The 13,029-nt window shown below is 43.4% G+C and overlaps 1 pseudogene; it reads right to left on the bottom strand.

The window, feature by feature from the left end:
* Positions 1-37: 37 nt before the first annotated feature.
* Positions 38-11,843, bottom strand: LOC121933932 (annotated as a pseudogene).
* Positions 11,844-13,029: the final 1,186 nt, after the last annotated feature.

Below are 13,029 nucleotides of genomic sequence, written 5' to 3'. Positions count from 1 at the left end.
TTTAATGGGATTTGAGCATCCATGGATTTTGGTAACCATGGGGGGCAGTTGTTGGAACCAAACCCCAGCCAAGGGCCCACTATAGTGCCACCATCATGACTACATGGTACTGAGTTCTGGCCTACAATTTTTAAAAAGCTAAAACACACAGAGAATAAGTGTATATTTTTTTAAAAAAAGAGTGAGGAACTTTCAAGACTGAAAAGAAAATACAGGACTAGTTTTCTAGTCTGCAAAACTTATATGGAGACACTGCACTCTATCTGGGAAGGGTCCAGATAGACATAGTCGATGTCTGACGACAGGTTCCTCTTCCCAATTTCCTTGGAGATCTTATGGAGCTGGTCTTGGAAAGCCACAATGAAATCTTGGGGCTTCTCCTCAGTGAAATGTTCCTCAGTGTAATGGCCCAGCACTATCTGTTTTAAAAAGTGAATGGAGGACAAACAAGATGTTAAAGGGAATGCATTTTCTTCTTCCACAAAGTGATTTCCCCAGAGATATATGCATCCTCAACCAGACTTGCACATGAATCCTATGCTTACCCTGCAATCACCAATCTGAAAGCAAAGTGTGCAAAATGCAAAACATACAGCTGAAGAAAAATATTAACTAAAAAAAGAATTCTGTTCAGGGCACTACATTGGCATAAAAACAATTGTACAGGCAGATATTTTCAGTGGAATCCTATTAGTCCAAACAACGTTAGACCCATTTACGCAACTGTTGAATGATGGGACAACAGATAGGTAAATACTGTGATTTCAATAGGTCTACTCTAGTTGAAATTCACAATGAGATTCATACTTATGGTTGTGTCTGGATAGGCTGGAATCCTGTTGGTTATCCCCATTAACCAATATGCTGACTCAACTGTTGAACAGCAACTAGGTAATTTCCATTCATTCAATAGGTCTACTCTAGCTCAGTAACAATAGGATTTTGGGCCATACCCCCTGTGGCCATTTTTGTTTCCCCATCTACCCCTCGAAGCATCCAAAGCACTTACTGTGTCTCCAGGGTTGGCACTCAGAAGGTAGATGGTGCCTATGATGACACAAGTGGTATTGATCGCAGGGAGGGTAGCCTTGAAATACTCCAGGTTTGCTGTGCCCTTGGTCTTTGGAGGGGGCCTCCTCATGGTGGAGGGGAAGTTAGGCATCCAGGCACCATTATCAAACTGTAATATAATAATAATAATAATAATAATAATAATAAGGCAGAAGATGCGGTGGCTGACATTCTGCTTGGGGCTTGTATCTTTGTAAATGGCCTGACTTGTGTGCAAGACTGAATGCTTCTTAACACTCATATTCACCCATTGCACAATAGTAGCAAGTAGAGTGACTGATGTGCCACGGCTCAATGCGCAATGGGAAACAATGTGTATCTGGACATCAGTTGCATATTGAAGCACTCTCTCCAGTGCCCAGATGCACACCTTTGCAATTCACATTTCTTGGTTGTGTTTCTGCAATATAGCTACAGGTTTGTAAAGTTAAAGAAATATAGACTGTAGCATAGGAGCTCAACTAATAATAATAATAATAATAAGGTAAATAAATTCCCTTGGATCATGGAAAGCTATCCTATACCATCGACCTTTGTTGCTGTTGTTTTGTGCCTTAAAGTTGTTTCCGACTTATGGCAAACCTATCATGGAGTTTTGTTCACAGGGGATTTACCACTGCCTTCCCCTGAGGCTGAGAGCGTGTGACCAGAGTTACCCAAAATGCATAAGATATTATTGATTATGTCTCTCTTTTTTAATCCTCTTCTGGATTTGAATTGAAGCTTAGGAATGTTTTTGGGTTGTTTTTTTTTTAAATTACAACTCCCAGAATTCTCCATTGGCCATAGTGGCCAGGGGATTTTGGGAGCTCCAGTCCCAAAACTGTAAGCTCTGGAGGAGGGATTTAAGCCAGGGATGCTCCAGGTGGCAGTTCTGCTCCCCATAAACGGTGGTTCCCAAACGTTGGTCCTCCAGAGGTTTTGGATTTCGGAATCCAGAATTCTGATTGTTGGCCAAACTAGCTGGGGCTTCTGGGAGGTGAAGTCCAAAACACTTGGAGACCCAATGTTTGGGGATCACTGCCCATAAGCTTCACCACATCATCTCCAAATATGACGCTGGAATTATTACTGTGATGTGTGGATGCACCTTCAAGTCACCTGTAGACTTATGGTGACCTCATGAGTTTCAGAGGGTTTTCTTAGGCAAAGACTACTCAGAGGTGGTTTGACAGTTCCTTCCTGTGAATATATCCCAAAGCACCTGGGATTCCTTGGTGGTCTCCCATCCAAGTACTAACCAAGGCTGATGCTACTTAGCATTCAAGATAAGAGAGGATCTGGTGAGTAATTGGATCTAATTTCTCTGTGTTAAGAGATGGCACACCAAAATCTTTTTTGCCCTCTACTGGATGCAGAGGTTAAAGCTCTTAAAAGGCACTACAGGTACATTTCCAGGTAGAAATGAAGGTACACTAGCGTCTTCCTACCTGCCCATTGTTCACGGCAGCGTGTTGGCTTGAGACAGTGAAAATCAGCATTGTCAGGAACTTCTTGAGCTCTGCCACTGTATTTAGTGAGGATGGGATGCCTGTGAATAGGAAGAAAATGAAATTCACAACAGATTCACCCATGTTATCTACTATGCAGACAGAGTTGCAGTCCAACCCACTACACCCCACTGGCTCTCAAGAGAGGCTTACAATCGCACAAAGGCTGAATAGGATGCCAGTGTCTTAGCGTGTGTCTGTGTGTTTTTTGCTGAGGGAATAAAACCTCCAAAGAAAATGTAAAAATAAAAGGTTATCTATGAAGTCGAGTTCATTGAGCAACATTCAAGTGCCTTCAGACGCATGCTGTGGCTATTTCTTTAACAGTTTTTGTGTTCCTAGGGGTCTGCTACCCATGACTATGGAGCACACTCCCGTCCCTTGAGGCAATGATACAATACCAGAGGATGTGTGTCCCAGGAATCCTTTGGTAAAGATCTCTTCCACCCAGGCTTGGACCTCAAAATCTTTCTGTACGGAGCTGTCATTTGAGTAGTAGAAGTCAACAATGTTGGAGACAAAACTGTGAGTATGAAAAAATGGGGAAAGAAGAGATTTATTTATTTATAATTTTTATTTGTATCCCACTGTCTCCCCAAAACTGGGACTTGATGAGAAGGAACAGCCAGAAGAGAACAGTAAGAATAGCTGGGTGAGTTGAGATTTGTAGTTTGGTGATGTACTCAGTCTGGTCTGTCTGTAAGCTCTTGGTATATACAAATGTTTGCAGTCTGGTGCATCACCAAACTCACCAAACTACAAATCGTAGGATTCTGTAGGACAGAGTCATGGCAGTTAAAGTGGTGCCTTCCATTTCAGTGGGTATAACAAATCCACTCCAGGTTTTACTCTAAAATTTAATCTGAATTGGTGTTGAACCCTATACTCCAAGTAGGTTCACCTTGGATGATTCCTTTAAAGTTTGGACTAAAAACTTGGGCTGACATTGGAGCTACCATTGAATGAAAAGACTGAAGGATACCCCAATGAGGGCATGACCAATGTTTAGACCTAAAGTAAGAGATGCAGAACAGAATCCCTAATATAGCAGCTTTCACTTGGGAAACAAAGGTTTGTTGCTCAGATGTTGGAGAATGTTGGTAACATGTAAAGGCACTGTAAGGCCTGACTTTGGAATAGTCTTTTTGGACTACAGCTCCCAGAATTGTGGGTCTTGTTGGCTGGGGATTCTGGGAGTTGTTCTTCAAAAAAGTAACTGTTCCACCATTCCATGCTCCAATCCACATTAGGGATGCCAGGACAGGATACTCCTAGACCTTTAGATTTTGGAGCAAAAATCTGGGACCTAGAAATGACTCCTTGGTGACTCCATTATAAGTAGTGCCACTAAGCACTAGTATATAGAGAGGTCTTGTAGCACCGTTGAGACTAAGTGCGATAAAGAAGTTGGCAGCCTGAGTTTTTGTAGACTTCAGTCTACTTCCTTGGATGTATTAAGATGCCACTAAGCATAATTTCTTAATCGTCAGCTACTGTTGCACAGAAGATGCCATTAAGAGAAAAAGAAAGAGTCAAACAAATGCAGACTATAGATCTACACACACCTTCCAAAGCACTGCTCTGCAGGACTGGAGAAGGGATGCTAGGCACTTAGGAACCCTAATACCCCCATATGCATGTGTGCTACCCCCCATTCCCCTTGCCTGACCTCTCTGTGGCCGCCCAGACTTTCAGTCCATCCTCCTTGTAGTAATAATTGGGCAGCGAAGACACACCCCGAGACTCTAGATCATCTGGGAGGCAGAGGGACGAATACTTCAGGGCTTTGGTTCCCCTCGCCAACAGCTCATTCAGACCTTGGAACCCAGTGCTGGTTGCCTGGAAATGGAAATGGGATTTTATACTTGCAAGGAGCATTGGCTAGGCAGGGCTACCCCTACCTTTGAGCAGAGTGGGGCAACTGCCTTAGTTTATCAGATGCTGGATGGTAGAAAGGACAAAAATAGTTGTCTCCAGCTCTTCTGACTGTGTTCAGATGCAAATGCCAAATGACACTGCTCTTCCATGTGAAACAGAAGGGAGTGCCATTTGTGTCCTTATACTCAGGCAGCAAAATGTCTTGGGATGGCTCTAGTGCTGAGAGCTGAATCTGAAATACACTGAATCTGAAACATAAGGTTTTCAGGCAACTCTTAGCGTCTCTGCTTTTTGTTCTGTTTTCATGGAAGAGCAAAGGAGGGGATGCGTAGTGTCTTTGAGGGTGGCCTCAAAAAACTTTGTAATGAAGAATCTACCAGAACCCATTTTCTTTAAGGTAGAAACTAATCCCCCCATTTTAGCAAGATATTAAGGTATTAAGTAACTACAGTGCTATGTAATGGATCCCAGCCAGCTCCCCCTCACCTGTCAACATCTGCTGGGATTGACAGGGATCTGCTCCTCTGTCAATCAAGAAGCAGCTGCCTGACATTCAGTCCCCTTCTCATGAACAATCTCTTGCACAACAGGCACCAAACGCCCCAATGCCACTCTATGGCCAACATTCGGCAGAATCTGACCATAGAATTGTACTGGAGGACCTACAAAAGTCTAGCGAAGCTTTTACTCTAGGAATCTTTAGGTCCTCCAGTGTGATTCTATGGTCAACCTCTGGCAGAGCCACGCAGGAGGACCTAGAAGACTACAAAAGAGAACATCTTGATCAAATCCACAAATAACCAAATCCAGAAAATTCAAAGTTGCAAATCTGGAGGGCCGACTGCCATTACAAATAGTCATTCCATCCCAGTCAAGGGAGAATAGGAGTAGTTCTGCTTACTTTGTTAAAGATGCCATTTTCTCCAATCAGAAGCTGCCGGGCCAAAGTGTTGATGTGAAGGGTGTAGCGGATATGAGGGATCAGGAGCTGCAAGAGGGATAAGGATAGATAGTGAGAAAATTAGAAGCCAACAGGGATATTTTAAGGTGTAAATTAACCTGCATGCACCCGGATGTGACATTTAAATCACCCAGAGTTGCATAATCTACGTAGAACTAGACCTAGCATTATGGATCTGTAGCTGTTTCATTTTCAGTAAGGCTAGACACTCCTCCAAACCTACCTTAAGAGCCAGCAGCCTAAGCGGGCAAAGGAGGTCTGTTCAGTGGCTGATTTGGGTGCAAGGAGGGAGCCATTTCCAGCCCCATCCCACCAGTGGGCCAGTCTGCAACAATAAGAAGCACCATTCCTCGTTGCACTGCAGATTGATGGTGGAAGGGGCTTAGAAATATGAACCTCCTTGTGCCCAAATGGATGGTTGAACAGACCTGTTTTGCCCGATCCAGTTGCTGGTGGTTAGGTGATGTAACAGCTAATGGAGAAAATCAGTGAATATTAATTTCTCTTGTGTTGGAATCCCCTGGCCAATATTGTAAAGACCCCAATGAGAGGCTACCCATTGAATCAATGGTGTGTCAACAGACAAGTCAGTCCGGTTGCCTGAATGGCTTGCATATCCTTGCTTCCTCCCCAAATTGCTTGATCCAATAATCACCTTGTAGAGCGGGTGGCACATGGGGAGCTGGCGTATCGTGGCCAAGGCAAAGACTTCTGCCAGCAGGTGTGTCCCAAGTAAGTGGCTGACGGCCTGGTGGACGAGGAAGTCAGCATTTCGCACCCAGGTCTTGGCCAGGATCCAGTCCCATCGAGAGTCGCTCGGCAGAAGATGGGTGCCTCAGGGCCCGGTGTCTGGCTGAGCTGTGAGAAAAAACACGTGCCATTTTTCTGTTGTGAGCCTCTTTTTAAAACATGGCATAATAACCAGACTCCATGGCAGCTGGTGGCTTCCATACTAGTTGGTTTAGCAGCCCCTTGGAGAACTCCATTAAAGTTCAGACTGAAACACAGAGCAGACTGAACTCCCTCCCTGCAACCCTTGGAACCACTAACTGTCCCCAAGTTTCAATGTATCTGTTTCTAACCTGCTTTTAAAATGTCTTAGGGATGGATACTGCGTGGGGCATTCAGGAAATGGGAAAGCCCATTTGTAGAACTTATTGTTTCAGCCAAGATTTGACTCTTAAAAACCATTTGGATGGAAGAAAGCCACATCAGTCTAAGCCAGTGGTTCTCAAAATTTGGTCCTCCAGATATTTTGGACTTTAGCTCCCAGAATTGCTAAATGTTGGCCAAGCTGGCTGGGATTTCTGGGAGCTGAAGTCCAAAACACCTGGAGGACCAAAGTTTGGAAACCACTGGTCTGAGCTAAGGATGGGCAAATTAACCTATTTCTCATCTATGTCATTTCCAATCAAGTGTATATGAATGGCTTATACCAATTTTGCACAAATCTGCAATGGTCCTTTTCCCCCTTCATGTGCAAATTCACATCCTCCTAAACAGGTCCAGCACCATGGACAGCACCTGTAAAGTTCAGAGCACAGGTGCTTTGGGTCTCAATTTTGGGAGGAAAATGGGACACATATTAATATCATTAATATAATAAATACATCCCAGAGCGGATTGAACAAATGGACCTGGGCAGGACTAGCTGCCACTGTCTCCAGTCCATAGTGAAACAGGGAGACTTCTTCTGTGCAACCTTGGCCCCAGAGCTCCCAAACCAGAGCCATGACCCCATTGCTCCCAAACCAATGCCTGTAAACAACCAGCCCACCAACCCAGTTACCTGGATGGCCAGGGGCAAGAGGATCCCTTGAGAATTGAGATGCAGCAGGCAGAGAGGAGCAGCTATGTACTGCAGTTGATCATTGATCTTCCCAGATGGGAGTCCATCCAGGATCTTGTAGTCAGCGATGAAGATGTTCCCCTTCTGAGCAACAGAATGCAATGATAAATGTCAGAGAGAAAGAGGGGAAGTCTGAATACAGCGTGGCATAAAAATGCTGGGCTTCCTCTGGAGCCATGGACATCTCATAATAGCATCCCTCAAGCCCTCTTCTTCATGGAGTTGCTGAAAAATGTATTGTACTTTGGCCCCACTGACCCAGGCTGGAAACATTCGTTTTGATGAACTAGAGTGCCTACTGTTGTCCATTCTGGCTGGAGGATTCTGGCAAGCTCAAGTCAAGAAGTAACTTTTTATTTATTTTTTTTATTTTTTTAAAAAAATTATTAACACAATACAATCATGTACAAATAAAGAATCAATACATAACATCTCAAAGCTCTGTCGATCACAATTGCATGGCTATAATAAAATTGTTGTTATCGGAATGCCATATAATATTAACTTGAAATATTTGAACACTCTTATTTCACTGACATTCCATTTGCATTTATCTGAACTTCTTTTGTACTTCCTAGCTAGCCCTTGTTGGATTCTGCTTTTTAATTTTCCTAATCAGTTTCATAGAATCATACAATCATAGAATCATAGCGTTGGAAGAGACGGCAAGCGCCATCCAGTCCAGCCCCCTTCTGCCATGCAGGAACTCCCAATCAAAGCATCCCCATTGAAAGATGGCCATCCAGCCTCTGTTTAAAGACCTCCAGGGAGGGAGATTCTATTACACTCCGAGGAAGGAGTTTGTTCCACTGTTGAATAGCCCTTACTGTCAGGAAGTTCCTCCTAATGTTGAGGTGTGGAATCTTTTCCTGCAGCTTACATTCATTGTTCCAGGTTTTGTTCTCTGGAGCAGCAGAAAACAAGCTTGCTCCATCCTCAATATGACATCCCTTCAAATATTTAAACAGGGCTAGCGTCTTGTTTCAAATAAATTGATCATTCCACCTCTAAGTCTGTTTTCTCTTTTCTTAACCCATTATCTCTGACTCTATATCTGTGCAAGAATGGACATGCATATCAGTGATGGCAAACTTTGGCATTGCGTGCCAGAGGTGGCACCAGAGTCCTCTCTGTGAGCACCATACTGTCACCCAGCATAGAGTTTGCCAGAGTTTTTTACTAAAAGCCAGAGGGATGTGGCACTTTGTAATAATAAGTGGGGTCTGTTGCAGTTTCAGAGTTGGTCTGTAAAAGGTTTCACCATCACTGGACTATATCAATATAACTGCCAGCACTCTCTCTCCTCTCTCTCTCTCTCTCTCTCTCTCTCTCTCTCCATATATATATATATATATTATATATATATATATATTTTCAAGGATTTATATCCCAACTTTCCTCTACAATGGGACGAATAGGAATATCAAGCTTTCCCAACTTTTCCAACTTTTAGCACAACAATCCTTGCTTTGCCTTTAAGCATGTTTTGTCGGACACTTGATGACTCTTAGCCCTCGTTTTAATTGGCTTGTGGTTGCCTCTGTCTGATTGGCTCCTGGATGTGTCTCTTTGATTTGCCCATACTGACTTTCTCTGATTGGTTCATGGCTATATATAAAAGGAGCTGATCATCTCCAAAGCCCATTTCAGTCTTAAAGATCCTGCTGGCTTCAGTACTGCAGAGCTTGACACTGAAGGAACAATGGAAATCTCTAGTTGCAGGTTTATCTGATGGTTTGCTTTATATTAAAATATGTGTCCCTATTTTTGTGCAAAAGGCTTATTGAGGCAAGTTTAGCATTTGACATGATAACTTGTTATCTATTATTATTATTATTATTTATTATTATTAAATAATTCACCTTTTTCTCCCAATATAGGGCTCAAGCGGTGAAACAGCAGTATAAAACAGTACCACTTTAAAACAGTAAGTTATAAAATGTAAATATAAAATGTTAAAAAGCAATTAACCAATTTTAAGAATCAAAATGGATATAAATAAATGTAATTTGTTAATGATACAAACCAATTTCTAAACACAACCAAACAAGGATGAAGACTCCAAAAACAGCAGTAAACAGAACAAAACAACAAACACATAATGAAGCAACAATAAGAAGAACCAGCCGAATTTTTCACGATACGGTCTGTTTTTACAACAACAGCTTAAAAGGCCAGACCTCCATCTCTCTCCTCCCGAACCCAACTCCTTGGGAACAAGATGCATATTCTGAAACAAAATTTGAAAGAGGAAACATACTGTAGCCCCAAACTTAGATAGGCTCAATTTTTCCTTTTATTCCCCCCATCCATCTTACCTCCCAGCTCATCCTGCAGAGTGGTAGAGGCCCCAGGGATTTGCCCACCATCTCTTGGCTCACTGGGAAAATTCGACGGGATCTCGGGTTGCATTTGTCGAATCAAATGTTGGGTTCACCCGTTCAGGAACGTTACACAAAGAACTCATCTTTGCTCCAGTTATTCTTGATATACTCTAGAGGAGAGGGAGAAAAGGACATTATCAGGTGGATTTGTATGGGCAGGATCCATCTACAGAGAGAAAGGCATGGCATCCCAATGACTTGTCAAACACAAGAGGATCCAAGAGCAAATCAAGTCTGAATTCTCACTAGAAGCCAAGATGACCCCATTGAGGCTATTAGACACTGGACCTGTCATGAGAGAACAGGACCCACTGGAAAGGAAGAAAGAGCTCAGTAAAAGAGAAGGCCCCTCCAATACCAAAGTCAGGATCTTCCTTGCTACAGTTTTTCCAGTTTCTGTGTATGGTTGTGGAAGGTTCACAGGGAAGAAAGCAGACAGGAAGATAGTATCAGAGAGTTGGAAGAGACCCCAAAGGCCATCCAGTTCATCCCCCTTCTGCCCTGCAATAAGACACAATCAGAGCACTCCGGGTGACAGATGGCCACCCAGACTTTGGGGTTTTTAAATTATATATCTTTTTATTTCATTTATCCATAATGTTCAATGAAAAGGCAAACATTCCATATATACAAACTTATACATACAGTCACTCCTCCAAGTCTGCGGACTTGAGATCCATGGACTTGAAAATCCAAGGAGGGGTGACTGCCATTAACGTCATTGGCGCACTCCCTGCATGCAAGCACCCCATTCAAGCCTATGGGGTTTGAATATGTGCGTGTTTTGGAACTTGGATGGGGTCTGGAACGGGCCGCCAGCGAGTTTCAAGGGCCAACTGTACCTACATTCATTCCTATAAATCCCATCACCCTCTTTAAACCCTCCATCCATTCTCTACCATTCACCTTTTTACAATCTCCATACCACTTCCTAAGGCCATAAATAATTGTGAAGTTGAAGGCTTTCATGGCTGGCATACATAGTTTTTTGTGGGTTTGGAGGGCTCTGTGGCCATGTACTAGAAGAGTTTGTTACTGGCGTTTTGCCAGCATCTGTGGCTGGCATCTGTGGCTGGCATGGAAGTGAGTGGGATATATTCTCTCTGAAGATGCCAGGCACAGATGCTGGCAAAACATCAGGAATAGACTCTTTTAGAACATGGCCACAAAGTCCAAAAAACTCACAAAAAAACCTCCCAATAAACAATTGTTCTTGCTTGTTATTTCTTCACCAGTTGCTACATTAATTTTGCCATCAGAAATAACTTTTTAAATATATAAATATATTTGTTTTCTCCTTAACTTCACTTAGGAAAGGTGTATATCTGTTTTTACTAGTTTTCTACTTCCTTCCCTTCTTTCTGAATTATGTCATATACATCTCTTAGCTTTTCTTTCTTCTTTTACTTTTCCCACAATTTGGTTACTTTCCCCCCCCATTTTGTTTCATAATTTTGAATTGAATTACCATTTATCTACATTCAGACTTTGTTCAAAGACCTCCAAAGTAGGAGACTCTGCCACACTCCAAGCCAGGATCCACTGTCAAACAGCTCTTACCATCGGCACATTCTTCCTAAGGTTTAGGTGGAATCATTGGAGAACATGTGTTGGGTTGGAGGCCATTTACCTGTCATATCATTCTTTTTGAAGCGGTAGACGTTCTCAATGTCCTCCAGTTCTCTCCACGAGAGCGGACTGTTGGAAAAACCTTCTAGCCTCTGCTGGATGACCCTAAAGGAGACAAAAAGGTCACAATGGGGAGCTGAGCAATTACATGGGCAGCGGGTAGAGAAGAAAAGTAAGTCTATCTCCACTGAAATCATGTAATGAGAGCTACACCCAACAATATCAGTCCATGCGCTTTCCATCTCAAAGGTATCCACCTTGGAAGGTGTACATCACAAGCATTTCTATCCTAAAAAAGCCCCCAGATCAGTGGTTTCCAAACTTTGTTCCTCCAGATATTTTGGATTTCAGCTCCCAGGAATTTCTGAATCTTGGCCAAACTAGCTAGGTCTTCCAGGAATTGAAGTCCAGAACACTGGAGGACCAAAGTTTTGGGAAGCACTGCCCTAGACCTTCCTCAGTCGTCTTGTCCTTTCATTCATCTGATCTTGGGTTCTTCTGTCTATGTCCTGCTCTTATTGCCATACAGATGTTTGAATCATGACTCTCTTTTCCTGTTACTGGGCAGCATCTCCCAGCATCCCTCACCATCAACCAGTGGTGAGGAATGCTGGGAGGTGCAATGTGGAAGGCTGCAGGCCGCATTAGCCCTTTGGAGACTTGAGAGGGCCACACCGTTCCAATGCGCCCTTTGGTGGAAGGAAAGTTGTTTAAAAAGGGGGCATGGTGACTACATTGGGGGCATGAGGGACAATTCACCATGTTTGTAGGCCTTTCTGGGCCATTTTTTTTAACTACAGAAACTGAACAGAAGTAACTTCCTCCCCATCCCTAAATTGGTTTATCCCCCCGAAAAAGTGGGGGGGACACCCTCAAGAAGGCCTGGAGCAGGGCACAAAAACAGAGCTGGATTCTCTTCAAGAGCCCCTTCCACTCTCAACCAGCCACTAAATGGATTTGTTGGAAAGGCCGCAGTAGCTTAAAGGTGGGCTTCAAAGAGGAGTTTGGTTGTTCTGCAATTGATAGAGAGTTCCAACCTTCCCAACAGCCACAAAAGCGAGTTGCAGAGGTGTATGTTGGACTTACAACTTCGTGTGACCCTAACAGGATGCCTGTTAATGTTTTACTCTCCCAGTTCTCAAAAGGAGCTACAACATTTACCTTGTAGGGATCTCAGTGCAGCTGCGTTAGCCAACACTTGAACCTTGGGGTATTCCTCTTCTCCTGTTTAGTGGCACCACACTCCATAACTACAAAAGTAACTTAAAAATAATTGCAGCTATGCCTGAAAAAGATTGATGTTATCCCTATTCAGCTTAGGACTCTAATGTAATGGAGGGTGTATCTACACTGCAGAAATAAAGCAGTTTGACACCACTTTGGGGTGATTCAAACTGCCTTTTACCCTGGATCAGGAACTGAATTATGCATGTGAAGTTCATATTCGCCCTGAATCTCCCACAAGCGAATCTGAGGCTTGCACACCAGTTCAGGGGCAAATGCCCCTTAGCACGGGTCTTTTCAAATTGGAGTAAAAGCTCTATCTTTTTTTTTAATGGGTTTGGCGAATATGAACTTGCCCCCGATCATGATCGGGTGAAGTTCATGGGAGGGGTTTAGGCCAGAGGGAGGGCAGAGGGCGGAACTGGAGAAAGGGTGCCAAGAGTGATGGAGGAGGATGATGAAGGAGCCGGGGGGGAGAAGGGGCCCATGGAGGGCAATTGGGGTAATGGAACAGGAGGAGGAGGAGAAGGAAGGAGCCAAAGG

The sequence above is a fragment of the Sceloporus undulatus genome, chromosome 6, assembly GCF_019175285.1.
Source record: "Sceloporus undulatus isolate JIND9_A2432 ecotype Alabama chromosome 6, SceUnd_v1.1, whole genome shotgun sequence".
In the NCBI taxonomy this organism is placed as follows: domain Eukaryota; kingdom Metazoa; phylum Chordata; class Lepidosauria; order Squamata; family Phrynosomatidae; genus Sceloporus; species Sceloporus undulatus.
The sequence above is the reverse complement of the archived record's forward strand: the minus strand, read 5'-3'. Positions and strand labels throughout refer to the sequence as shown.